Genomic DNA, 26,660 nt, shown 5'->3' on the forward strand with positions numbered 1-26,660 from the left:
AGGTTTCTGATACATGGGATCAACTTTGTCATCCTCCTTTGTACATTTTCCAGAGAATTTATATCCATTCTGTAATACGGTGACCAAAACTGTGCAGCATAATCTAAATGAGGCCTAACCAAGGATGTATAGAGTTGAAGAACAACCTGAGGACTCCTATTATTTATGCTTCTTGATATGAAGCCAAGGATTCTATTAGCTTTATTGCGAACACTTATGCACTGTTGTCTTGGTTTCAGATTACTGCTAACCAGAACTCCTAAATCTTTTTCGCAATCCGTAATATTAAGATCCACATTATTTAGTTTATATGTGGCATGGTTATTGTCCTGTCCAACATTTAGAACTTTGCATTTGTCTATATTAAACTGCATCTGCCACTTCTCCGACCACTGCATCAGTCTATTCAAATCTTCCTGGAGTGCTCGAATGTCCTCGTCAGAATGAATTCGACGGCCTATTTTGGTGTCATCGGCAAACTTGCCGATGTCGCTCTTTATGCCCTCATCTATGTCGTTTATGTAGATTGTGAACAGCAGGGGGCCCAACACTGACCCCTGTGGAACACCGCTCGTGACGCTTCCCCACTCTGATTTCTCCCCATTTATGCAAACTCTCTGCTGCCTATTTGTCAACCATGCCTCTATCCAGGAAAAAATTTCTCCTCCTATTCCATGTGCTTTAATTTTCCTCAATAGTCTCTGATGTGGGACCCTGTCAAAAGCCTTACTGAAGTCCATATACACAATATCATATTCATTACCATGATCTACCTCCTCAAATACCTTAGTGAAAAAAGTTAATAAATTCGTAAGGCAGGAACGCCCCTTTGTAAAACCATGCTGAGATTCGTTGATTAATTTATGCTTTTCAAGGTGGCTACGAACTGCCTCGGCAATTATTGATTCCATAAATTTTCCCACTATGGAGGTTAGGCTTATTGGTCTATAGTTCGAAGCTATGGACCTGTCACCTGTTTTGAAAATAGGTATCACATTTGCCATTTTCCACTTATCTGGCACCATGCCAGTTTGTAGTGATATGTTGAAAAGATTAGCCAAAGGTGTGCTAAGCTCCTCTTTACATTCCTTTAGAACCCTTGCATACAGTTCATCAGGGCCTGGGGATTTGTTAGGTTTTAATTTATCTATTTGCCTAAGGACCATGTCACTTGTGACCCTAATAGTGCACAGTTTATTATCGTCCTGTTCTACATAATTTATCATTACTGGAATATCGCTGGTATCCTCCTGTGTAAAAACTGAGAGGAAGTATGTGTTAAAAATTCTACACATTTCCTTATCACTGTCAGTGAGCTGACCCGAGGAACTTTTGAGTGGGCCTATCTTGTCCCTGATCTTACTTCTGTATACCTGAAAGAATCCTTTTGGGTTAGTCTTCGATTCTCTTGCAACTTTAACCTCATAATCTCTTTTTGCTTTTCTAATTCCCTTTTTTATTTCTCTCTTTAACTGAATATATCGATTTCTCAATTGCCCCTCTCCTCTTTTGATTTGCCTATATATGCCTCTCTTTTGACCAATCAGATATTTTAATCTATTGTTCATCCATTTAGGATCATTTTTGTTTGATCTGATTTCCCTATTTGGAACATAATTTGACTGAGCAGCTAGAACTATGCCCTGGAAAGCATCATATCGGCAACCATCACCACCTACCTGACCCTTAGTCAGGTCATTCCAGTTCAGCCCACCTAAGTAATTTTTCAGTCCTATGAAATCAGCCAAGCGAAAGTTAGGGACGGAGACTTGATTGCCATTATTAGGGGAATTCCATGATATATTAAAACTGAGTGATTTGTGATCACTTTCCCCAAGCTCATCATTAACCTCAAGATTATTAATTAGTGTTTCCCTACTGGCAAGAACCAAGTCAAGGAGGTTATTTCCCCTAGTTGGCTCTGTCACAAACTGTTTTAAAAAACAATCCTGGATCGTATCAAGAAAGTCACCTGACTCTAAATTTCCTGTCAAATTGCTCCAGTCAATCTGTCTATAGTTGAAATCTCCCATTAGCACAACATTTTCGTATGTAGATGCCTTACGAATTTCGTCCCATAGAAGTTTACTGCACTCCCTATCAAGATTTGGGGCCCTGTAAATCACACCCAAAATTAGTTTTTCTCGGCCCTCGAGAAGCTGTAACCAAACAGATTCAGTGGCTGACGCTTCTAATTTAATATCTTGTCTAACACAACAATTTAAATTGTCTCTGACATACATCGCTACTCCACCACCTTTCCTGTTGACCCTGTCAGTGTGGAATAATTTATAGCCTTGTATGTGACATTCAGAGGGCATCTCTCTATCTTTCAGATTAAGCCAGGTCTCTGTTATAGCAATAATATCTATGTTTCCTGCACTTGCAATTAATCTTAGCTCATCTATCTTATTTCTTACACTCCTGCTATTAGTATAGTAAACCTTAAGGGAGCTAGTCCCTTGCTGCCCTCTGCTGTCCCCCTTTGTTTGCTGACCTGATCTATTGTCTTTATTTATAACTTCATGCTGAATGCCTTTTATACATTTACTGTTTCCAACCCAAGTGTTGCAACCTGCTTGTTTCCCACACACACCCATACCTCTATCTTCCTTCAGTTTAAAATCATAGGCATTTCACCAATGGCCTTCTCAATCGAGTCTGCAAGTGCTACCACCCCAGCCCCAGAGAGATGTACCCCATCCCTTGCATACATATCATGTTTGCCATAAAAGTTGTTCCAGTTGTCAATGAATGGGATTGCAAGTTCCTTGCAGTATCTGTCTAGCCAGCAATTTACACCAATTGCCCTAGACAACCATTCATTTCCTACTCCCCTTCTAGGCAAGATGCTACATATGATTGGGATCCCTCCCTTAGACTTAATGAAATCTATAGCTGACCTGTACTTATCTAGCAGCTCTTCTCTCCTACCCTTCCCAATATCATTTCCACCAGCACTGAGACAGATAATGGGCTTGTTCCCATTACCTGACGTGATATTATCCAGCCTGTTGACAATGTCCCCAACACCAGCTCCAGGGAAGCACACTCTATCTCTCATCTTCTTATTCCTATTACAAAAAGCACGGTCAATATATCTTACCTGAGAGTCACCAACCACAAGAATGCGCTTGCCTCCATTAGCAGGGGCAGTAGTACCCTTACCTTCACTGGCCACTGAAGTACATTCATCCTGAAGAACAGAGAAGCGATTTCCTACCTTCAGATCTTCACTCTTAACTTTCCTTACTCTGATGCGCCTTCCATTACTGTGAACCACTCGCCACTTGTAGCAGGTGCTGGACTGCACCTCACTGCTGGTAGCCGTTGCTACCTCCCCAGCTACAGCCTCCTCACAGCGAGAGACAGACTGCACCTCACTGCTAGAAGCCTCATTCCCCACAACTCCAGCCACCTCACACTCTCTCCCAGACCCATTGAGGTGGACCTTCAGCCTCCTAATCTCCTCCTGGAGAAGCAAGACCTCCTCCTTCAACTCTCCAACCTCAATTTTTAAAACACTGCAGGAGCAAGCCATGCTTTGTAACCGTCCACACTAATCCCCAAAGCAGCTCAGGGTCTGTGACCTCACGTGACGACTGACCACTGAGTACTGAGTACTTCTACTTATAATTTATATATATATATATATATATATCTATATATATATATATATATATATATATATATATATATATATATATTATATATATATATATTATTTTTATTATCACACTGGCCGATTCCCACCAAGGCAGGGTGGCCCGAAAAAGAAAAACTTTCACCATCATTCACTCCATCACTGTCTTGCCAGAAGGGTGCTTTACACTACAGTTTTTAAACTGCAACATTAACACCCCTCCTTCAGAGTGCAGGCACTGTACTTCCCATCTCCAGGACTCAAGTCCGGCCTGCCAGTTTCCCTGAACCCCTTCATAAATGTTACTTTGCTCACACTCCAACAGCACGTCAAGTATTAAAAACCATTCGTCTCCATTCACTCCTATCAAACACGCTCACGCACGCCTGCTGGAAGTCCAAGCCCCTCGCACACAAAGCCTCCTTTACCCCCTCCCTCCAACCTTTCCTAGGCCGACCCCTACCCCGCCTTCCTTCCACTACAGACTGATACACTCTTGAAGTCATTCTGTTTCGGTCCATTCTCTCTACATGTCCGAACCACCTCAACAACCCTTCCTCAGCTCTCTGGACAACAGTTTTGGGAATCCCACACCTCCTCCTAACTTCCAAACTACGAATTCTCTGCATTATATTCACACCACACATTTCCCTCAGACATGACATCTCCACTGCCTCCAGCCTTCTCCTCGCTGCAACATATATATATATATATTTTAAGCTTATCAGACTTGCCAAAGTAATTTAGTTATTCTCTCCCACATTCTCCTCCTCCTTTCTTTCATCTGGATTTGCATCTCCCTACTAAATACCCTCTCTGCCTTTACTGCCTCTCACTCCTCCTCACTCTTATCTTTTATGTAAATAAGACACAGCGCAACACTAGGACATTTATTATGCATATGTTTTGTTCACTGGCAGCTTTGTCAATTCGATAAAGAAACTGAGACACAGAATATAAAGAAAGGAGAAAGTGTAGACCACTTGGAACTTCAGAGCCTGGACCAGGAACTAGTCCTGGATACTAGGAAGTGAGGCCACTTAATCGACGTATTTTGCAAAGTAATATTAATTAGATATTACAAACAGGTAATTTTTAAACATGTGTTGTTACTGGCCGTAGAGGAAGAATACTAACATAGGCGCGATCAATAAAGCAGTCAGGAGTTCGTGGAATAAAGCATATAGCAGGTGTTTGCTCTTGACTACCCGCGTATTTATTACCTACGATATTAGTTACAAATATAAGAATTATGTTAAAAAATGTAAAGGGAAATAATCCTGTTGAATATACCCGGTAAAATGTATGTTAATTATTATTGAAAGAATTTAGATAAAAGAGTAGGATTACAAAGGAACAGGGTGATGTAAGGAGAGGTTGGGAATATAATATAGACCAGGTGTTTGCAACGCTGTAAAAAAGTCAATAATTCTCAAATAATAGTAAGGAGTTTTTTTTTTTATATAGACAGGAAGGATAGTAGAGCTATGTGGCAGATGTTACAAATAAGTGATAGGTTATTAAAATCAGCAAAGGGTTTTTATGTGGATAGCGACGCTCACGTGTTAGGGTATGTTGGGGAGATGGGGTGGAGTATTTTCCTGCGATGTTAGGCTTTAGACAAAGATGTGTGATGTCGCTTTAGTTGTTTAACAAATTCATAGATGAAGTTGTAAAGAAAGTGAAAGCTGGGGTATTGTGAAGATGTGTAGGATTAAATTATAATGACTAATATAAACTGGGTGTTAGACACAGCTACTTGTCTGTTGATGGCGTGGCTCACTGAGAAACTCTGAAGAAGCGGAGGTTGGTAGACGAGTTTAGGAGGGTTGTAAAAGAAGGAAATAAAAAGTGAACATAGGAAAGAGCAGATGGGTTTATAAAAGGTAATATAGACCATACAACTGACGAGCGGGAGAAGGTGGGTGGTGAACCGAGGCATCTGTAGAGACAAAAAACCCTTATCCATGGATTCAAAACTGGGAACTGACCAGAGTATATTGGTACCGATATTATTACATAAGTGTGATGCAAGGGTATTAAACGATGCAGGGATGAGAAGGCTGCAGGCAGCGGATATGTCATATCTTAGGGCTGTGTGTGGTGTGATTATGATGCTGAGGATTTGCATCTTGGAGGTTTATCTGGAGTTTATCTGGAGAGAGTTCCGGGGGTCAACGCCCCCGCGGCCCGGTCTGTGACCAGGTTAGGTGAAAGGGGGACGTTATTAAAAAGAATTGACTAATGATCAGAGGAAAGGTTGTTGAGGTGATCTGGACACATATATAGGCTGGAGCAAAACATGATCAGAACATGTATAAAAGATTCCTTTACAGAATACAGATTAGGGGAAAGTTGGTCCACTTAAAACTAGATCGCGACTGCTTGCTGATAATGTGTTTTGGTTGGTGCGCGATCCGAGAAAGGTATTACCTGGAGTTTACCTGGAGAGAGTTCCGGGGGTCAACGCCCCCGCGGCTACTGGAATAGTGTGGAGTGCGGTATAAGCTATGATTCCAACGATTCCAAAACATTTTTAACAAATTCCATTAAAATTTAAAATTACCCCCAAATAGTGTAAACGTTATATCGCGTCTTCCGTCTTATAGAATGCATCAGCCTTAATATTTTTGAGGCCGTTAAGACGAGGCTTTCTTTACTTATTGCATGGAAAAATAAACACAAAATGTAGCTTAATGTGATCCTTTATTAACAACGTTTCGCCCACATAGTGTGCTTTATCAACTGATAAATAGATCTACCTGGAATGTATTAAAATTGGCAAATCGGGATTCATGCAGCCTAATAACCAGGCAAATCTTACTTTCTGGAAAACACACCAGGGCTGAAAATTTGAAGACGATCGGAAGAGACATCCTCCAGCTGTGACCCGCATTCTAACAATTCGAAGTTTTAGTAACAAAATTCAATGCACTAACAAATTTTTCCTGTACATAAACTAAAATTAATGGGTATTATTCCGGCCGTTCGATGCATCAGTCATTCAGTATTGAAGGCATTCAGAAGAGGCAGACTCAAATACATTTAACGTAAGTTAACGGTAATAAAACTTCCGCACTGTTTTATACATAAAAACTGCCAGCTATACGCCTACATATTTAAATATCACTAAACGCCTTATCGAATTAAACGCAAACCTTTTAAACGTTTGAGACTATGTTGTAGAGGGTTTATGAAGTTAGGAGTCAATCCAGGGTTACCTTTAATGAATTGCAGAACTTCTAATCTTTTATTTCGCTCATAGTATGAGTTGACCTTCAACTCCGGTGTACGGTAACTAGGGCAAGATTCTAGGAACAATTGGCATGTGCCCAATCAAAGTTGTTGAACTGATTGTTAAGCAGTGTTCTGCATTAATGTCAAGTTTATAGAATAAGGTGTTTATAGTGAATAAAATGGTATATAATTTTATGTCATCAATTTATGGGCGCTTTTTTGCACTATAAACACCTTATTTTATAAATTTCCCATTAATGCTGAAACCTGCATACCAATCAGTTCAACAACTCTGGTGATTGGGCACATGCCAATTGTTCCTAGAATCTTGCCCTAGTTACCGTACACCAGAGATGAAAGTCTTAAGATGTTAGGCTAAGGTCATATCTTACTATGAGCGAAATAAAAGAATGAAAGTTCCAGGAAGAACAAAAGGGGAAAAAAATTGGCACCTCATTAAAGGTAACCCTTTCGGAGATGTCCAACAATAGTCACAGTGGACCTGAAGAATACGAAATACCTGTTTCGTAGTCACTAGAAACATGGTCAGAAAACTGGTAGACTGACTGAAGGAGATCTATGTCCCAAGGCCTCTGTGAAATGTATTCAAAGTTCCTCAGGGAATTCAGGAAAGAACTTGGTAAACAGCTTGACTCATTAAATCTTAATAACACAATTGTAAACAAATCACTCAACGGGTCAGAGCAAGTGATTCCTAAAACACAATGGCCTGTGAGTTTCAGGACTCGCTTGCCATGGGTTCAAATCACACCCGTTCCGTAAACAGTGAGTCTCTATCAGTCCAACATATGACTGCTAGCACATATTGTGCCGGAGATGTTGAAGATGGAGAAATCTGTTTTAGATAAAGTATGTGTAGCAGAATCACTGGTCTGATTATGTAATTACTTGTCATTTGTTGAAAAACATTTTGTAACATTACTTATAGGATTTTTGAGACTAGTTCATGTAACTGCACTTTCTTATTTTGTTGATACAAGAATTGCAATGAAAAAGATTGTGGATAAGTATGAATAAAAGGGATACAGAGCCAATTTCAAATCTGCTCAATTTAAATATGATAGCTAGCTTAATTTTTATTTAATTTCTTCCAGAATTAACATGGTGATTATTAGATTATTATTTATGTTGTGCTGAAGGCTGGGAAATATGTGAGCCGCCAACAATCCACTCCAGTCATGTTGAATTAAGGATGCGTTGATAAATGAGTATAGCGAACAGGGCCTGTAGACCCCTTTTCTAGAGTGCTTCACGTAACTCACTCGTGAAGAACAGGATTATCTCGTCTAGAGATAATCATACAAAGGTTTCACTTACTGAGAAAAAGGAATCTTTATAGTAACTCCTTGTTTTATCTGCATTAATAATCACTTAAGGTTTCTATCATGAATTAAGTAATTCAATCTCTAAAACAGAACTTCTTATATTGTAATCACTGAGTAAAAACGCATTTCATTAGCCTAATTATTACATCACTGTAATACGTTTAATATTTAAAACCAACTCTAGACAGTTTCTAGATTCGATCACAATGAGTCAAAAGATATATATGTACATACACAGGTGTTTTACAAACTTAAACGCCGCACTGATGCACATAACAGAGTTCTTCCTCTGGGACCATTCTACAATAACCCCTTTTCCAGATCAGTCTATAAACGGCGTAACACTTAGACTCGCTCACTTATTCCTATTTTCCTCAAGAGTTTCTCCACCGTCTTCTCAGATCGAGATATACAATAGCAAAGGGTTTCCAAAATTCCTGGTAAGTTCTGGGAAAGTGTAGAGTGACTTAAAGCCAGAGTCTCCCCACCAGACTCTTCCTCGACCAGTGGAAGGTGTGAACTAACCTAGGTAAGGTTTTAACACCAGACATCAGCTCTGGTCTGAGCGAGGGTTGAGTAACTCGAATTGCCTCCTGGTGCTTCACCTCGTCACACCAGTAGTTCAGAACATTGAAACATCCTACCTACGTACAAAACTAAATAAATTTATGGCCTGATAATATTATGAAGCTGAGTAAATTCATTTAAGCTATTAATGAAGATACTCCTTAACATAATATTAAGGGAAAAAGCCAAAATAACACTTATAAAAATATTGTCTTTTTCTTAAAATGAGCAAAGGCCGTAACAGTGAGACACTTGTGCAACATTTGAATACCCATATTCTGGAAACGTTTCGCCAGCCAGTGCCTTCTTCAGTCCAGTGCACAGCAAGGTGGAAGATGGAAAGGAGCTTGAGGTAATCAGTCATTGATGGACTGAACAGATAGACTCAAGGCTCAAGGAATGATTACCCCAAACTCTTCCTCTTCCTCCACCTTTCTCTGCATCGGACGGAAGAAACCACTGGCTGGCGAAACGTTTCCAGAATAAAGATACCCAAATGTTACGTAAGTGCCTCATTTATCAACTTGTCGGTTTTTTAAACCATTTATTCACAAGGATCCGTTGCGCTGTTCTTACCAGAAAGAAGAAGTGAGGAAAGTACACATAGTATGTGTAAAGTAGCCAGGATGTTGTAATGTTTCCTTAGCCAGGATGTTGCAATGTTTCCTGAGCCAGGATGTTGTAATGTTTCCTGAGCCAGGATGTTGTAATGTTTCCTTAGCCAGGATGTTGCAATGTTTCCTGAGCCAGGATGTTGTAATGTTTCCTGAGCCAGGATGTTGTAATGTTTCCTGAGCCAGGATGTTGTAATGTTTCCTTAGCCAGGATGTTGTAATGTTTCCTTAGCCAGGATGTTGTAATGTTTCCTGAGCCAGGATGTTGTAATGTTTCCTGAGCCAGTATGTTGTAATGTTTCCTGAACCAGGATGTTGTAATGTTTCCTGAGCCAGGATGTTGTAATGTTTCCTGAGCCAGGATGTTGTAATGTTTCCTTAGCCAGGATGTTGTAATGTTTCCTGAGCCAGGATGTTGTAATGTTTCCTGAGCCAGGATGTTGGAATGTTTCCTTAGCCAGGATGTTGTAATGTTTTCTTAGCCAGGATGTTGTAATGTTTCCTTAGCCAGGATGTTGTAATGTTTCCTTAGCCAGGATGTTGTAATGTTTCCTTAGCCAGGATGTTGTAATGTTTCCTTAGCCAGGATGTTGTAATGTTTCCTTAGCCAGGATGTTGTAATGTTTCCTTAGCCAGGATGTTGTAATGTTTCCTGAGCCAGGATGTTGTAAAGTTTCCTTAGCCAGGATGTTGTAATGTTTCCTTAGCCAGGATGTTGTAATGTTTCCTTAGCCAGGATGTTGTAATGTTTCCTTAGCCAGGATGTTGTAATGTTTCCTTACCCAGGATGTTGTAATGTTTCCTTACGCAGGATGTTGTAATGTTTCCTGAGCCAGGATGTTGTAATGTTTCCTTAGCTACGATGTTATAATGTTTCCTTACCCAGGATGTTGTAATGTTTCCTTAGCCAGGATGTTGTAATGTTTCCTTACCCAGGATGTTGTAATGTTTCCTTAGCCAGGATGTTGTAATGTTTCCTGAGCCAGGATGTTGTAATGTTTCCTGAGCCAGGATGTTGTAATGTTTCCTGAACCAGGATGTTGTAATGTTTCCTGAGCCAGGATGTTGTAATGTTTCCTGAGCCAGGATGTTGTAATGTTTCCTTACCCAGGGTGTTGTAATGTTTCCTTAGCCAGGATGTTGTAATGTTTCCTTACCCAGGATGTTGTAATGTTTCCTTACCCAGAATGTTGTAATGTTTCCTGAGCCAGGATGTTGTAATGTTTCCTGAGCCAGGATGTTGTAATGTTTCCTGAGCCAGGATGTTGTAATGTTTCCTGAACCAGGATGTTGTAATGTTTCCTGAGCCAGGATGTTGTAATGTTTCCTGAACCAGGATGTTGTAATGTTTACTGAGCCAGGATGTTGTAATGTTTCCTGAGCCAGGATGTTGTAATGTTTCCTGAACCAGGATGTTGTAATGTTTCCTGAGCCAGGATGTTGTAATGTTTCCTTAGCCAGGATGTTGTAATGTTTCCTTAGCCAGGATGTTGTAATGTTTCCTTAGCCAGGATGTTGTAATGTTTCCTGAGCCAGGATGTTGTAATGTTTCCTTAGCCAGGATGTTGTAATGTTTCCTTAGCCAGGATGTTGTAATGTTTCCTTAGCCAGGATGTTGTAATGTTTCCTTAGCCAGGATGTTGTAATGTTTCCTGAGCCAGGATGTTGTAATGTTTCCTTAGCCAGGATGTTGTAATGTTTCCTTAGCCAGGATGTTGTAATGTTTCCTTAGCCAGGATGTTGTAATGTTTCCTGAGCCAGGATGTTGTAATGTTTCCTGAGCCAGGATGTTGTAATGTTTCCTGAGCCAGGATGTTGTAATGTTTCCTGAGCCAGGATGTTGTAATGTTTCCTGAGCCAGGATGTTGTAATGTTTCCTGAGCCAGGATGTTGTAATGTTTCCTGAGCCAGGATGTTGTAATGTTTCCTGAGCCAGGATGTTGTAATGTTTCCTGAGCCAGGATGTTGTAATGTTTCCTTAGCCAGGATGTTGTAATGTTTCCTGAGCCAGGATGTTGTAATGTTTCCTGAGCCAGGATGTTGTAATGTTTCCTTAGCCAGGATGTTGTAATGTTTCCTTAGCCAGGATGTTGTAATGTTTCCTTAGCCAGGATGTTGTAATGTTTCCTGAACCAGGATGTTGTAATGTTTCCTGAACCAGGATGTTGTAATGTTTCCTGAACCAGGATGTTGTAATGTTTCCTGAGCCAGGATGTTGTAATGTTTCCTGAGCCAGGATGTTGTAATGTTTCCTGAACCAGGATGTTGTAATGTTTCCTGAGCCAGGATGTTGTAATGTTTCCTTAGCCAGGATGTTGTAATGTTTCCTTAGCCAGGATGTTGTAATGTTTCCTTAGCCAGGATGTTGTAATGTTTCCTTAGCCAGGATGTTGTAATGTTTCCTTAGCCAGGATGTTGTAATGTTTCCTTAGCCAGGATGTTGTAATGTTTCCTTAGCCAGGATGTTGTAATGTTTCCTGAGCCAGGATGTTGTAATGTTTCCTGAGCCAGGATGTTGTAATGTTTCCTGAGCCAGGATGTTGTAATGTTTCCTTAGCCAGGACGTTGTAATGTTTCCTTAGCCAGGATGTTGTAATGTTTCCTGAGCCAGGATGTTGTAATGTTTCCTGAGCCAGGATGTTGTAATGTTTCCTGAGCCAGGATGTTGTAATGTTTCCTGAGCCAGGATGTTGTAATGTTTCCTGAGCCAGGTTGTTGTAATGTTTCCTGAGCCAGGATGTTGTAATGTTTCCTGAGCCAGGATGTTGTAATGTTTCCTGAGCCAGGATGTTGTAATGTTTCCTGAGCCAGGATGTTGTAATGTTTCCTTAGCCAGGATGTTGTAATGTTTCCTTAGCCAGGATGTTGTAATGTTTCCTTAGCCAGGATGTTGTAATGTTTCCTGAGCCAGGATGTTGTAATGTTTCCTGAGCCAGGATGTTGTAATGTTTCCTGAGCCAGGATGTTGTAATGTTTCCTGAGCCAGGATGTTGTAATGTTTCCTTAGCCAGGATGTTGTAATGTTTCCTGAGCCAGGATGTTGTAATGTTTCCTGAGCCAGGATGTTGTAATGTTTCCTTAGCCAGGATGTTGTAATGTTTCCTGAGCCAGGATGTTGTAATGTTTCCTGAGCCAGGATGTTGTAATGTTTCCTGAGCCAGGATGTTGTAATGTTTCCTGAGCCAGGATGTTGTAATGTTTCCTGAGCCAGGATGTTGTAATGTTTCCTTAGCCAGGATGTTGTAATGTTTCCTGAGCCAGGATGTTGTAATGTTTCCTGAGCCAGGATGTTGTAATGTTTCCTTAGCCAGGATGTTGTAATGTTTCCTGAGCCAGGATGTTGTAATGTTTCCTGAGCCAGGATATTGTAATGTTTCCTTAGCCATGATGTTGTAATGTTTCCTTAGCCAGGATGTTGTAATGTTTCCTTAGCCATGATGTTGTAATGTTTCCTTAGCCAGGATGTTGTAATGTTTCCTGAGCCAGGATGTTGTAATGATTCCTGAGCCAGGATGTTGTAATGTTTCCTTAGCCAGGATGTTGTAATGTTTCCTTAGCCATGATGTTGTAATGTTTCCTTAGCCAGGATGTTGTAATGTTTCCTTAGCCATGATGTTGTAATGTTTCCTTAGCCAGGATGTTGTAATGTTTCCTGAGCCAGGATGTTGTAATGATTCCTGAGCCAGGATGTTGTAATGTTTCCTTAGCCAGGATGTTGTAATGTTTCCTTAGCCAGGATGTTGTAATGTTTCCTTTGCCAGGATGTTGTAATGTTTCCTTAGCCAGGATGTTGTAATGTTTCCTTAGCCAGGATGTTGTAATGTTTCCTTAGCCAGGATGTTGTAATGTTTCCTTAGCCAGGATGTTGTAATGTTTCCTTAGCCAGGATGTTGTAATGTTTCCTTAGCCAGGATGTTGTAATGTTTCCTGAGCCAGGATGTTGTAATGTTTCCTGAGCCAGGATGTTGTAATGTATCCTGAGCCAGGATGTTGTAATGTTTCCTGAGCCAGGATGTTGTAATGTTTCCTGAGCCAGGATGTTGTAATGTTTCCTTAGCCAGGATGTTGTAATGTTTCCTGAGCCAGGATGTTGTAATGTTTTCTTAGCCAGGATGTTGTAATGTTTCCTGAGCCAGGATGCTGTAATGTTTCCTGAGCCAGGATGTTGTAATGTTTCCTGAGCCAGGATGTTGTAATGTTTCCTGAGCCAGGATGTTGTAATGTTTCCTGAGCCAGGATGTTGTAATGTTTCCTGAGCCAGGATGTTGTAATGTTTCCTTAGCCAGGATGTTGTAATGTTTCCTGAGCCAGGATGTTGTAATGTTTCCTGAGCCAGGATGTTGTAATGTTTCCTGAGCCAGGATGTTGTAATGTTTCCTGAGCCAGGATGTTGTAATGTTTCCTGAGCCAGGATGTTGTAATGTTTCCTTAGCCAGGATGTTGTAATGTTTCTTGAGCCAGGATGTTGTAATGTTTCCTGAGCCAGGATGTTGTAATGTTTCCTGAGCCAGGATGTTGTAATGTTTCCTGAGTGCTTCAATTTTAATGAGACAGTATTATGCATCTCTGAACTTGAATATCAAAATGGTATACAATACCGTTGCCTACGTGTCTTACCTACCAACTCTTAAGTTAACCTGAGGTACAGTGATGCACAGCTACTTAGGTCTCCCACTACGTTTTCAAGCTGTGTGTATTGGACCAAGACAGGTTTCCTGGTTATGTTATAGGTAATATTTCATTTCATAGAGGTGAGAGGCAGTGGCCTCAAACATTTCAGTGATGAAGAGGCTAGAGGCACTGAAGCTGCCATGCTTCTTAACACTTTGTGATATTAATATTGTGTAAATAAATCGATATGTGGAAATTAGATTTTGCGGAATTACCAAGGGAATAATTCAAGAGTGAGGAGAGGTTGATGAGATGATTTAGGCATTTAAAGAGGATGGAACAGTAGAGGATGACTAAGAGGATGTATAAATCAGAGGTGGAAGAGAAGAGGGAAGGGATTGGAAGGAGAAGGGTGAAGGGAGTTTTGAGAGCTAGAGACTTGTGTGAGTGTTGCAAATCAGATTGTCGACGAAGGGTTTTTATAGCCTGACGCAACAGTGTTATTCCAATTATATTACCTGCGTAGTTCCATCGAATCAGCAACTGAGTGAATCGATGGTAAATGTGTTTCTGTTTTTTAATGTCGCCATACCTGGGCGATAGATGGAACATGTGTTAAAGATTATTTAAGCTGCAAAAATCTTAAACTTGGTTGGTGATCGAATCTTTAATTTTCTGTATTTTCTTAGAAATATTATATATTAGTTTTGAACCCTCGTTTGCCTGTTATTTTTACCCTTTAGACCGTCACTCAACAGTGATTTTTTTTCACTTCTTGTCCCACCGTAGCCGCTAATTGGTAATACTTTATTCTCAGTAGTTTTATCATATTTGTGTGACTAGTTACCGATATTACCAGTTTAATACCTTAGCACAGCCAAGAAAACTTAAGAAGCAAATAATAATATAAATGAGTGCAAATGTGATTAATTTATTCAAATTTGGAAATATCTGCGGATTACATAGGCTGACCATAATATTAGGCAATTAGAATAAGCAAGGCAATTAGAATAAGCAATACCCATACAATTACAAGTAGCCTTCATGAGCAGGATCTGATTAATGAGCCACAACACAGTGTTCTCACCTAACAAACTTACTGACCTTGTTTAGTAAGGTACTGGAGGCGGTGGTTCATGAGAGCTGCTATTCTTTATGCGTATTTCAGCTAGGCTTTTGAAAGTGTCCTACACAGAAGGCTGGTAAACAAAGTGGCAGCATAAGAAACAGGAGAAAAACATCTCTCATAGTTCGAGCAATGACTGATTCAGAGACAACAGAGTTTGTATAAATGACGGGAAATGAAAACGGGAACCGGGTAACCTGAGTACATTCGATAATGACACAAATACTAGAACCAAGTAGCAGAATGTGAAAAAGAACGGAAAGTCGTTGGTAAACAAACTTGTCCAAAGGGACAAATAATGAGACACTAAGACAACTCACCATTCAGTGACTTTGTTAATCCAATACATGACGAAGACTTCCGACGATATATTAATTAGTTGGACACGTGTGGGCAATGTTTAACATTCCAGAGAATGTGTAGAAATGTACACATCCATGCACATTTAGAACATTTTCTGACAGCTTTTTTTTAGAGAACTATAAATGCGGCATGTACAGTGGGGAGAGGTCAGGAGAAACAGTAGCTCAGAAAATGGAGGGATATCACTTGCTGAAGCTTAGGTGCGTTGTCACCTGACTGCTGTGTCCTGGGCACGTACAATCATTCCAGAGTTTTGGAGACTAAATTTTCCCCGAATTCTGTGTGGCATTGTATGAGGCTGATATTACAGCTGCCTCTATGCAATGACGTCTGTGTTTACCTTCCTTGATCACCAGTTCCGCTCCATCCAATCTCATGAGATGATCGTATGTATTGCGATGATATCCACAGACAATTCTTAGATCGCCATGGCTACAGACATATATGCATTTTTGTAACTTTTTGTTCCATGCGCCTGGCTGTTTTCCCTATGTAGTGTACACCTCACACCCCACAAGGAATTCTATATATTGCTGCATTCATTTTGCGGACTCTAATAACTCTAGAAATATTACTGGTTAAATAACAAAAAGGCACAATACCGTGACTGGAACGATACACAAATAACCCGCACATAAAAGACAGAAGCTTACGACGACGTTTCGGTCCGACTTGGACCATTGACAAAGTCACACTAACAGAGGTGGAGCAGGACGGCTATATATAGGCAGGAAGAGGTGGAGGTAGTAGTAGTGGTAGTAGTAGTAGTAGTAGTAGTACAAGAATTGTATATAATACCGACAGGATGAAATGACACATGCACAACACCCGGGCATCCCCACCGTAGACGTTTCGCCATCCAGCCAGCCACTGGATGGCGAAACGTCCACAACAAAGACAACCAGACGCTGCACATGTGTCTTAATTTCATCAGTAGTTGTAGTAGAAGAAGAAGAGGTAGTAGTAGTGGTAGTGGTAGAAGTGGGAAATAAGGAAGACGAGCCAGTCAAATACAAAGGAAGGGGAGCACTGCAAGAGAGCTAGAAACCCACAGAAATATCACAGAGGGAGAGCAAGCGCACCGAGGTGCGTGAAAGGGGAAGTGGTGAAATAAAATAAAGAAGGAACAGAAACACGAGACAGGAGAGAGAAAGACAACCCAGAGGAGAAAAGGAGAGAGGAAAGGGGAAGAGGAAGAAGAAAAAGAAGAAGAAGAAAAAATGAGGATTCAAACTAAAGAACACCCGTGACTTAACTTGAATCCTCATTTTTTCTTCTTCTTCTTCTTTTTCTTCTTCCTCTTCCCCTTTCCTCTCTCCTTTTCTCCTCTGGGTTGTCTTTCTCTCTCCTGTCTCGTGTTTCTGTTCCTTCTTTATTTTATTTCACCACTTCCCCTTTCACGCACCTCTGTGCGCTTGCTCTCCCTCTGTGGGCATCTAGCTCTTTTGCAGTGCTCCCCTTCCTTTGTATTTGACTGGCTCGTCTTCCTTATTTCCCACTTCTACCACTACCACTACTACTACCTCTTCTTCTTCTACTACTACTACAACTACTGATGAAATTAAGACACATGTGCGGCGTCTGGTTGTCTTTGTTGTGGACGTTTCGCCATCCAGTGGCTGGCTGGATGGCGAAACGTCTACGGTGGGGATGCCCGGGTGTTGTGCATGTGTCATTTCATCCTGTCGGTATTATATACAATTCTTGTACTACTACTACTACTACTACTACTACCACTACTACTACCTCCACCTCTTCCTGCCTATATATAGCCGTCCTGCTCCACCTCTGTTAGTGTGACTTTGTCAATGGTCCAAGTCGGACCGAAACGTCGTCGTAAGCTTCTGTCTTTTATGTGCGGGTTATTTGTGTATTACTGGTTAAGTTGATAATGAGGGAGAGGACTATGTCTCATGTGAGCAGTCAGAAGGATGGGGTAGTAGTAGTAGTAGTAGTAGTAGTAGTAGTAGCGGTAATAATGGATGTAATAGCAATATTAATAGTAGTAATAGTTTTAGCAGTAGTAGAAGAGAAGTCTGAAGGGAAGGCAGTGCTGAGTGTCTGACAAGCAACACATGCTGGAGACAGATATAAGGATTTACTCCATATACTTGTGCCTTCACAGCTCAAATATATAGCTATCCTAGAACCACTGTACTAGGCTAACTATCCTTTCGTCTCATAAGGTAGTTAGTGGTGTACTAACGTTGGCTTTGTTCAGGATCAACTGTCATTTGTATGTTCACTCAGGCATGTGTCACGGGTGTGAGGTACTTTAGTTTTCCTGCAGTGGTTGTGGATGTTATTTTTATTTGAAGTCCTTTTCAGTGACGTTATCGGCAGTGGAGACTTTCACAAAAAATAACATTACGGGGGCTGTATTTAATTTAAAATATAACTGTATGCAACTGTGAAGGTGTGAGGGCTCCTTCAGACCCTCAAGGGTCTGAAGGGGCCCTTACCCCTTCATATTTATTTGACCCTGAAGAGTCAAATAAATATGAATTCGTCCTATCTGAAGCAAATGAAGGAAAATTAAATACATAAATCAATGGAGCAAGACTAATATATAGATATACCAGAAAGATGGTCTTCCGATGTTGATAGCATGACGCTTAGGAGTCGCTGGTGTGGAACGAGAAGTCTGCTGTAACACTTTGTGGTCACAGGTGGACGTGAATATTGGGAAGTCCAGCGCCAGAAGGTACCAACGCCAATCACGATACGCAGCTGGCAGCGTAATTAATGGAATTTGGCTGCCGGTCGTTGTAGAAAGCTGGAGATCAGTCACATGTGTATAAGGAAAATGCAGAGATCCCTAAACAAAAAATGTTGAAGAAACGGTTGATCAGTTCCAAGGGTATGAGAAACAGTTTTCTGAATGAGGACGTTGAACTCACCGTTGACCAGCCCAAAGGCAGAAGAACAGCAGAGAAGGAGGCTGAAGAAATCACTGAGCAGCCCAAAGGTAGATGAACAGCAGAGGAAATATCACGTTTCAGAGCTACTATGCCTAGATCATGCAGGTCGCCTCGTCTCGCTTATCTCGGGTGACCCCCAACTGCACAACAATGCGGGGAAGAAAAAAATTATAAGCTGGACAAGCAGTCACGCACATAATAGGCTGAAGGCCTTTAAAAGAAATGATGAGAACTAAGAAAATTTTGTTAATATCGTAAGTTACGTCAATTCCAGTTAAAACAAACTAAATCCCCAACAAAATCTAGGAAACAAGAGTAGAACTTTTGTCTACCGTAAATTAATTGGAAACCCAACATGATATAACAAATAGCCAAGAGTGAAACTCTATACTTCCAGACATGATAAGAACAGGAAGCCAAGTAACGTTCATCCATCAGCACTGTCCCTTGTTGACTCCCACCTGGTGGAGGAAAGGGGCAGGGGGTGGATAAAGATAACGACTCACACACCCCTTTCAGAGCATTCAGCAACCAGTTGCACTGCCTCCACCACTCATTCATACTTTCACTCTTATCTAGTAAACTTTTCCTTCACAACAACTATTTGCACATTAAACTGTGATGAATGGGGCTGATCTGATGTAAATAAAGGGTGCGAAGAAGGCTGCTGATTTTGGAAACATACCTCGCTATTAGTTATAAATTTGGATGGCAACTTATTTAAGTGATAGAATGACCGAAAGAAGATAAGGTAAAGTTTTGTTTGTATCAGTTTGGTACTTGTGGAATATTTGTAGATATTAATTAAGATGGTAAGGCTTAAATTAATGTCTGAGATCATGACTCACGAAATCGTAATAACACGACTGTTGATATGAGTAGGTCATGTGTGCATCGGTGAATTACGAATGTGATGTTCATGTAGTCCCTGATGCGTGTGTACTGAGGCACTGCTGCAGGCGTCACTCCGTGTAATCTGTTACCGCTACTACTGAATATAACATCTACTCCTGCACCGAAATCTATGAGTGTGGCGATAACTTTCTTCTTTACCAGGTCTTTGATGGTGGTCAAGGAACTGGTGGCTACGCTCACCTTACCATTAGTGGATATCTCCCCACATGAGACAACAGAGTTCCTCTTAGTGTGGTTATCTGAAACAACCGTGTTCATGATTCTTTGAGCTCTATCTTGAATGTTTATTTATTGCTCTCCATTCTAAGCACTGTTTTCCAGAAATTCGTGAGGTTATCGTGAACTTCCTAGAGATGTATGTTAAGAGTACGTTAGGGGCAAGTGAGCTGAACTGTGTAGTTGAGGACGAGCTGAGGATATTGTGAACTTAGGGGGACGACATCAGTAGGCGGAATAAGGTGGGATTATTAGGTGAAATTGGGTAAGACAACTCGGTGACTTTAGGTGATAAGGGAAAAAGCAGAGATCGTGGAGGAGCGGTGATGATCAGGGAGAAGAATCTAAAGGGTTCCTCAAAATGTTTTACACAAATACAGTAATTGCAAAGCTAGAAAGAACATGAAATATTTTAAATTACTTGCAAGGGCGCGCAACCTTGAAATGTTTGCAATAACTGAAACAAGGTTTTAGTTGAAGAGTCGAGATGTGCCTGCTGAATGCCATACATAGGGGTGTAAATTTTTCCAAATTGCTAGAAAAAATGGGAACGGAGGTGGGGTAGCACTATATGTCTGAAAAAACTTGAAAAACTGAAAAAAATAGGCATAAAGACTGAAGGAAGACACACGAACTGTCTGGGTAAAATTTTTAGATGGTGACGAAAAAATTATTTTGTGTGTGATGTACCGTCCTTTAAACTGGGATGGGGATCAAGGGAGACTACTTTAGGAGGAAACGCTTAAGACTTCAAGACACCATAACTAATTCTGTGAGATGTTAACTCTAGCTAAATCGATTGGAATTCCTTGGCTTGGAATCAAGGGTCACATAACTTCCCAGAGGAAACCCAGGGTTGTTCTTTCCTTTAACGATCAGAAAACATTTGTACACATGAAGCAGGAACAACATGTGTAATTCACAGAAATTCGCATGACCATCTAATGAAATGAGGAGAGAGACCAGATTCATACTCAAAAAATCCAGTCTGTGTAAGAGACGCTGCTGCCCTGAAGCCTCATCTAATGCCACTTGCAATACTTGTGTCCAGAAGTCTCGTGGTTCCAGTAAGTCAGACGTGGTGACCAACTTGTTGCTACCCAGGGCTATCCAGGGCAACATGGGTTCAGGGCAGGTCGCTCCTGCCTCTCACAACTACTGGATCACTATGACATGGCCTTGGATGCACTGGAAGAAAATCAGAATGCAGATGTAATATACACAGACTTTGCAAAAGCATTTGACACATGCGATCATGGCGTAATAGCCCATAAAATACGTGCTAAAGGAATAACTGGGAAAGTGGGGAGATGGATCTTCAACTTCCTAACAAATCGAACACAAAGAGTAGTGGTCAACAGAGTTAAATCGGAGGCTGCCATAGTGAAGAGCTCTGTTCCACAAGGCACAGTACTCGCCCCCATCTTATTCCTTATCCTCATATCAGACATAAACAGAGATATACACCACAGCACCGTATCATCCCTTGCGGATGATACTAGGATCTGCATGAGGCTGTCATCTGCTGAGGACGCGGTTAACCTCCAAGAAGATATAAACAAAGTTTTCCAGTGGGCAACGGTAAACAATATGATGTTCAATGAGGACAAATTCCAACTACTCCGTTATGGAAAACTGGAGGAGATAATAACTAGAACAGAGTATACTAATGACTCCGGCCATACAATAGAGCGGAAAAATAATGTAAGGGACCTGGGAGTAGTAATGTCTGAGGATCTCACTTTCAAGGATCACAACAGTGCCACGATCGCACGTACAAAGAAAATGATAGGATGGATAATGAGAACTTTCAAAACGAGAGATGCCAAGCCCATGATGATCCTTTTCAAATCACTTGTTCTCTCTAGGCTGGAATACTGCTGTACATTAACATCTCCATTCAAAGCAGGTGAAATCGCAGATCTAGAGAGTGTACAGAGATCCTTTACTGCACGTATAAGTTCTGTCAAGCACCTTAACTACTGGGAACGCTTGGAAGCACTTGACTTGTACTCGTTGGAACGCAGGAGGGAGAGATATATCATAATCTACACTTGGAAAATCTTGGAAGGAATGGTCCCAAATCTGCACACAGAAATCACTCCCTACGAAAGTAAAAGACTGGGCAGGCGATGCAAAATGCCCCCAATAAAAAGTAGGGGCGCCATTGGTACACTAAGAGAAAACACCGTAAGTGTCCGGGGCCCAAAACTGTTCAACAGCCTCCCATCAAGCATTAGGGGAATTGCCAATAAACCCCTGGCTGCCTTCAAGAGAGAGCTGGACAGATACCTAAAGTCAGTGCCGGATCAGCCGGGCTGTGGCTCGTACGTTGGACTGCGTGCGGCCAGCAGTAACAGCCTAGTTGATCAGGCCCTGATCCATCGGGAGGCCTGGTCATGGACCGGGCCGCGGGGGCGTTGATCCCCGGAATAACCTCCAGGTAACCTCCAGGTAACCCAGGCAGAACACCGCAGTCACGTTACCTCACCAATACACCGAAAAAAATTAACACAAATACAGTAAAATGCGATCCTTTATTGACTACGCTTCGCCCACACAGTGAGTTTATCAAGTCACAATCCCACTGTGTGGGCGAAGGGTTATAAAGGATCTCATTACAAAGTATTTGTGTTTATTTTTCCATCGTGTAGGTATTTTATACCATTTATCTTCACCGATACGCTGTACCGCATCCTGTACCTGATGTCTCTGCTCCTACGTATACCTGCTGTGAACCGTATATACATCATTAGATTGATATACAGGGGGGACAAACTCCCCGTCAGCAAAACGCTTCCTTAATAAAATATTCAGAGGGTACTTATGTGTTTTATTTGATATAAACCTGGGTAATAGATACCGACAAATTGGTTTAGAAAGACACGTGAGCAAACACTAGGACATATTTATTAGAAAACGTTTCGGTCCTGGGACCTTGATCACTTCTCTTAGAAGTGTGGATGAAACGTAGTCAATAAAGGATTACATTATACTGGATTTCTGTCTATTTTTCCTTCGTATCGGTATTTTATACCTTATATCTCCATCTTTCTTGGAGGGATTAACTCAGGAATTTATTAATATCTCCTTTTTGTATATACCCATCTTCCGCTTATGTACTTCAATCATAATCTCTCTCATTCTTCGTCTTACAAGACAAAATGTATTGGGTCTGAGGAACTGTCTAGTACAGGAGGCCTGGTCATGGACCGGGCCGCGGGGGCGTTGATCCCCGAAATACCCTCCAGGTAGACTCCAGGCACGTAGGTAGGTCTCACTCTTTTTCTTCATTGTTTCTCCTTCGTCTCTCCTCCATCTCGTCCTCTTTCCCTGCCATTATCTCCTAACAATCTTCCTCTTTACCTGCCTCTCCCTTCCCCCTCTCTTTCTCTTCCCTTGTCTCTCCTCCTCACGGCTAATTCTTCATATGCATCTTCCTCGTCACTCCTCACTGTCTCCTTCCACTTTCTGCTTCCACTTTGCTGTCTTCTCCTCGACTCTTCCTCTTCTCTAGCATCCTCTCCAGTTGCTTCTCCATACTCGGTTAATGCTTTGCCCCCTACTTCCTCTTACATCTGTTAAGAACATAAGAAAGAAACCATACCACAGGTCATAAAAGTCATAAAAATCCAGACTGACACGCTAGCCACTGGAGTCTGGAGTTTTACGACTCTCTGATCGCTGGTTCTATCACCGCCCGTGGTATGGTTCGTTTGCAATCGTGTCATTACGATTTCGTGAGTCATAAGAAAACAGGAGTACTGCAGCAGGTCAACTGTCCCTCTCTTCTTCTTCCCTTGCCTTCTTCTCCTCTTTCAGGTTTCTTCCTTTCCTCCTGCCCTTTTCTCGTTCTTCTTCTCTTCATTCACCTCTTCTCTCACTTCCCATTCAAAGGTGCCTCCCTCAGCTGTTTGTCTTTCTACTCAATTAAAAGAGATGATTATCGCTTGAATATATTTTGTTGCGTCTTGTCTCCCAAGCTGGGGGAGTCTACAGCTTCGTTCTGTCTGGTCTTCCAAACTGGGGGAGTCTACAGCTTCGTTCTGCCTGGTCTTCCAAGCTGGGGGAGTCTACAGCTTCGTTCTGCCTGGTCTTCCAAGCTGGGGGAGTCAACAGTTTCGTTGTGTCTGGTCATCCAAGCTGGAGGAGTCTACAGCTTGGATGTGTCTGGTTTTCCATGCTGGGAGAGTCTACAGCATCACTGTGTCCGGGCTTCCAAGCTAGTGGAGTCTACAGCTTCGTTGAGTCTGGTCTCCTAGGCTGGGGGAGACTACAGCTTCCTTGTGTCTGGTCTTTCAAGTTACCTGGAGGTTATTCCGGGGATCAACGCCCCCGCGGCCCGGTCCACGACCAGGCCTCCCGATGGATCAGGGCCTGATCTGGTCTCCCAAACTGGGGGAGTCTACAGCTTCGTTATGTCTGGTCTTCCAAGCTGGGGAGTCTACAGCTTCGTTATGTCTGGTGTCCAAAATTGGGGGAGTCTACAGCTTCGTTATGTCTGGTCTTCCAAGCTAGTGGAGTCTACAGCTTCGTTGTGTCTGGTCTTCCAAGCTGGGGGAGTCTACAGCTTCGTTGTGTCTGGTCTCCCAAGCTGGGGGAGTCTACAGTTTCGTTGTGTCTGGTCTCCCAAGCTGGGGGAGTCTACGGCTTCGTTATGTCTGGTCTCCCAAGCTGGGGGAGTCTACGGCTTCGTTATGTCTGGTCTCCCAAGCTGGGGGAGTCTACGGCTTCGTTGTGTCTGGTCTCCCAAGCTGGGGGAGTCTACAGCTTCGTTGTGTCCGGTCTCCCAAGCTGGGGGAGTCTACGGCTTCGTTATGTCTGGTCTCCCAAGCTGGGGGAGTCTACGGCTTCGTTATGTCTGGTGTCCCAAGCTGGGGGAGTCTACAGCTTCGTTGTGTCTGGTCTCCCAAGCTGGGGGAGTCTACAGTTTCGTTGTGTCCGGTCTCCCAAGCTGGGGGAGTCTACAGCTTCGTTGTGTCTGGTCTCCCAAGCTGGGGGAGTCTACGGCTTCGTTATGTCTGGTCTCCCAAGCTGGGGGAGTCTACAGCTTCGTTGTGTCTTGTCTCCCAAGCTGGGGGAGTCTACAGCTTCGTTGTGTCTGGTCTCCCAAGCTGGGGGAGTCTACAGCTTCGTTGTGTCTGGTCTCCCAAGCTGGGGGAGTCTACAGCTTCGTTGTGTCTGGTCTCCCAAGCTGGGGGAGTCTACGGCTTCGTTATGTCTGGTCTCCCAAGCTGGGGGAGTCTACGGCTTCGTTGTGTCTGGTCTCCCAAGCTGGGGGAGTCTACGGCTTCGTTGTGTCTGGTCTCCCAAGCTGGGGGAGTCTACAGCTTCGTTGTGTCTGGTCTCCCAAGCTGGGGGAGTCTACAGCTTCGTAGTGTCTGGTCTCCCAAGCTGGGGGAGTCTACAGCTTCGTAGTGTCTGGTCTCCCAAGCTGGGGGAGTCTACAGCTTCGTAGTGTCTGGTCTCCCAAGCTGGGGGAGTCTACAGCTATGTCTGCTGCACAAAATGGAATAAAATACCGACAAGATGACGAGTATGACACATGTACAACAGTTGGGCATCTTTATTTAAGTTGAAACGTTTGACCTACACAGTAGGCTTCGTCAGTCAAATATAGAGGCAGCAGGTGTAGTAGTGAAATGAAGATGATGTAATCAGTCCATCAACCTTGGAGAAATAGTATTTGAGGTGGTCAGTCCCTCAGCCTGGAGAAGAGTTCATCTCCATGGAGATAAGTAAGGGGACTCTTGGTGTTATTACAGAGGGGACTCCTGGAACTATTGCTGGATGAGGGAACTCCTGGTGCTATTACTGAGTGAGGGGACTCCTGAGGCTATTACAGAGTGAGGGGTACTCCTGGGGCTGTTACAGAATGAGGGTACTCCTGAGGCTATTACAGAGTGAGAGGACTCCTGAGGCTATTACTGAATGAGGAAGACTCCTGAGGCTATTACAGAGTGTGGGGACTTCTGAGGCTATTACAGAATGAGGAGGACTCCTGAGGCTTTTACAGAGTGAGGTGGGACTCCTTGGACTATTACAGAGTGGGACCCCTGGGGCTATTACAGAGTGAGGGGAGTCCTGTTACTATTACAGTGAGGGGAGTCCTAGGGCTATTACAGAGTGAGGGAACTCCTGAGGCTATTACAGAGTGTAGGGACTCCTGAGGCTATTACAGAGTGAGGGAACTCCTGGTGTTATTACAGAGTAAGGGGACTCCTCTTTCAGCTACATAGTGAGTGAGGGAAGGACTCCTGACTGAGTAAATGAGAGGACTCTCCAGGTTACTTGATACATCAAAGACATTACCAGCTGCCTGGAATATCACCAGGTACATTACTGTGCGAGTCCCTCATATAGATCTTTAAGAGAAAATTAACGACGGGACCAAATGTCTGATTGTCAGCAAACGTCATATTAATGTCAGATGGAAGCAAATTTATTTAAATAATTTTAGAGTGGAAATGTAGGTAGACAGGTTTATGAAAGCGAGGCGACTGCTGGGTGGTTTACTGAACGACAGAATTAAAAGTGTTGTTATAATGAGTCAAAGAGAGGAGTTAGCCATGGTTTACTGGTGTATAAATATTGCAGTAAAATAATCTTCTGGAGGCAGGTGAAGTTGTCTTGTTTGAAAGCATTGTGAGAGGTACAGTTTTTATGTAAAAACTGGGAGTGCAGAAATTAGAAAACGGTGTGAGGTTACCTCAGAAAGATGAAGAGAAATTGTATAGATGACTTCGTCATTAAATAGAGCAGGACAAGGATGACAAAGCTGGCATATAATTTTTTTTGATGGGGCGGGAAGCTTAGAGGAACAGGAACAGGCCAGCGTCAACACGCTACTTTTCCTCTGAGGAAGCTTTCCCTTCAATCCAACTGTTGCTGCCCTTGTAACTCTGCATAGCTCCTGATGACGCATGGAGAAGTGTGAAAGATCTTAAGCTTTCCTGGAATTTCAACTGGCTCCCTCGCATGAAATATTATAGATTGTAAGACTCCCAATGGTAGATATATATATATATATATATATATATATATATATATATATATATATATATATGTCGTGCCGAATAGGCAGAACTTGCGATCTTGGCT

The sequence above is a fragment of the Cherax quadricarinatus genome, chromosome 29 (genome assembly GCF_038502225.1).
Source record: "Cherax quadricarinatus isolate ZL_2023a chromosome 29, ASM3850222v1, whole genome shotgun sequence".
NCBI lineage: Eukaryota > Metazoa > Arthropoda > Malacostraca > Decapoda > Parastacidae > Cherax > Cherax quadricarinatus.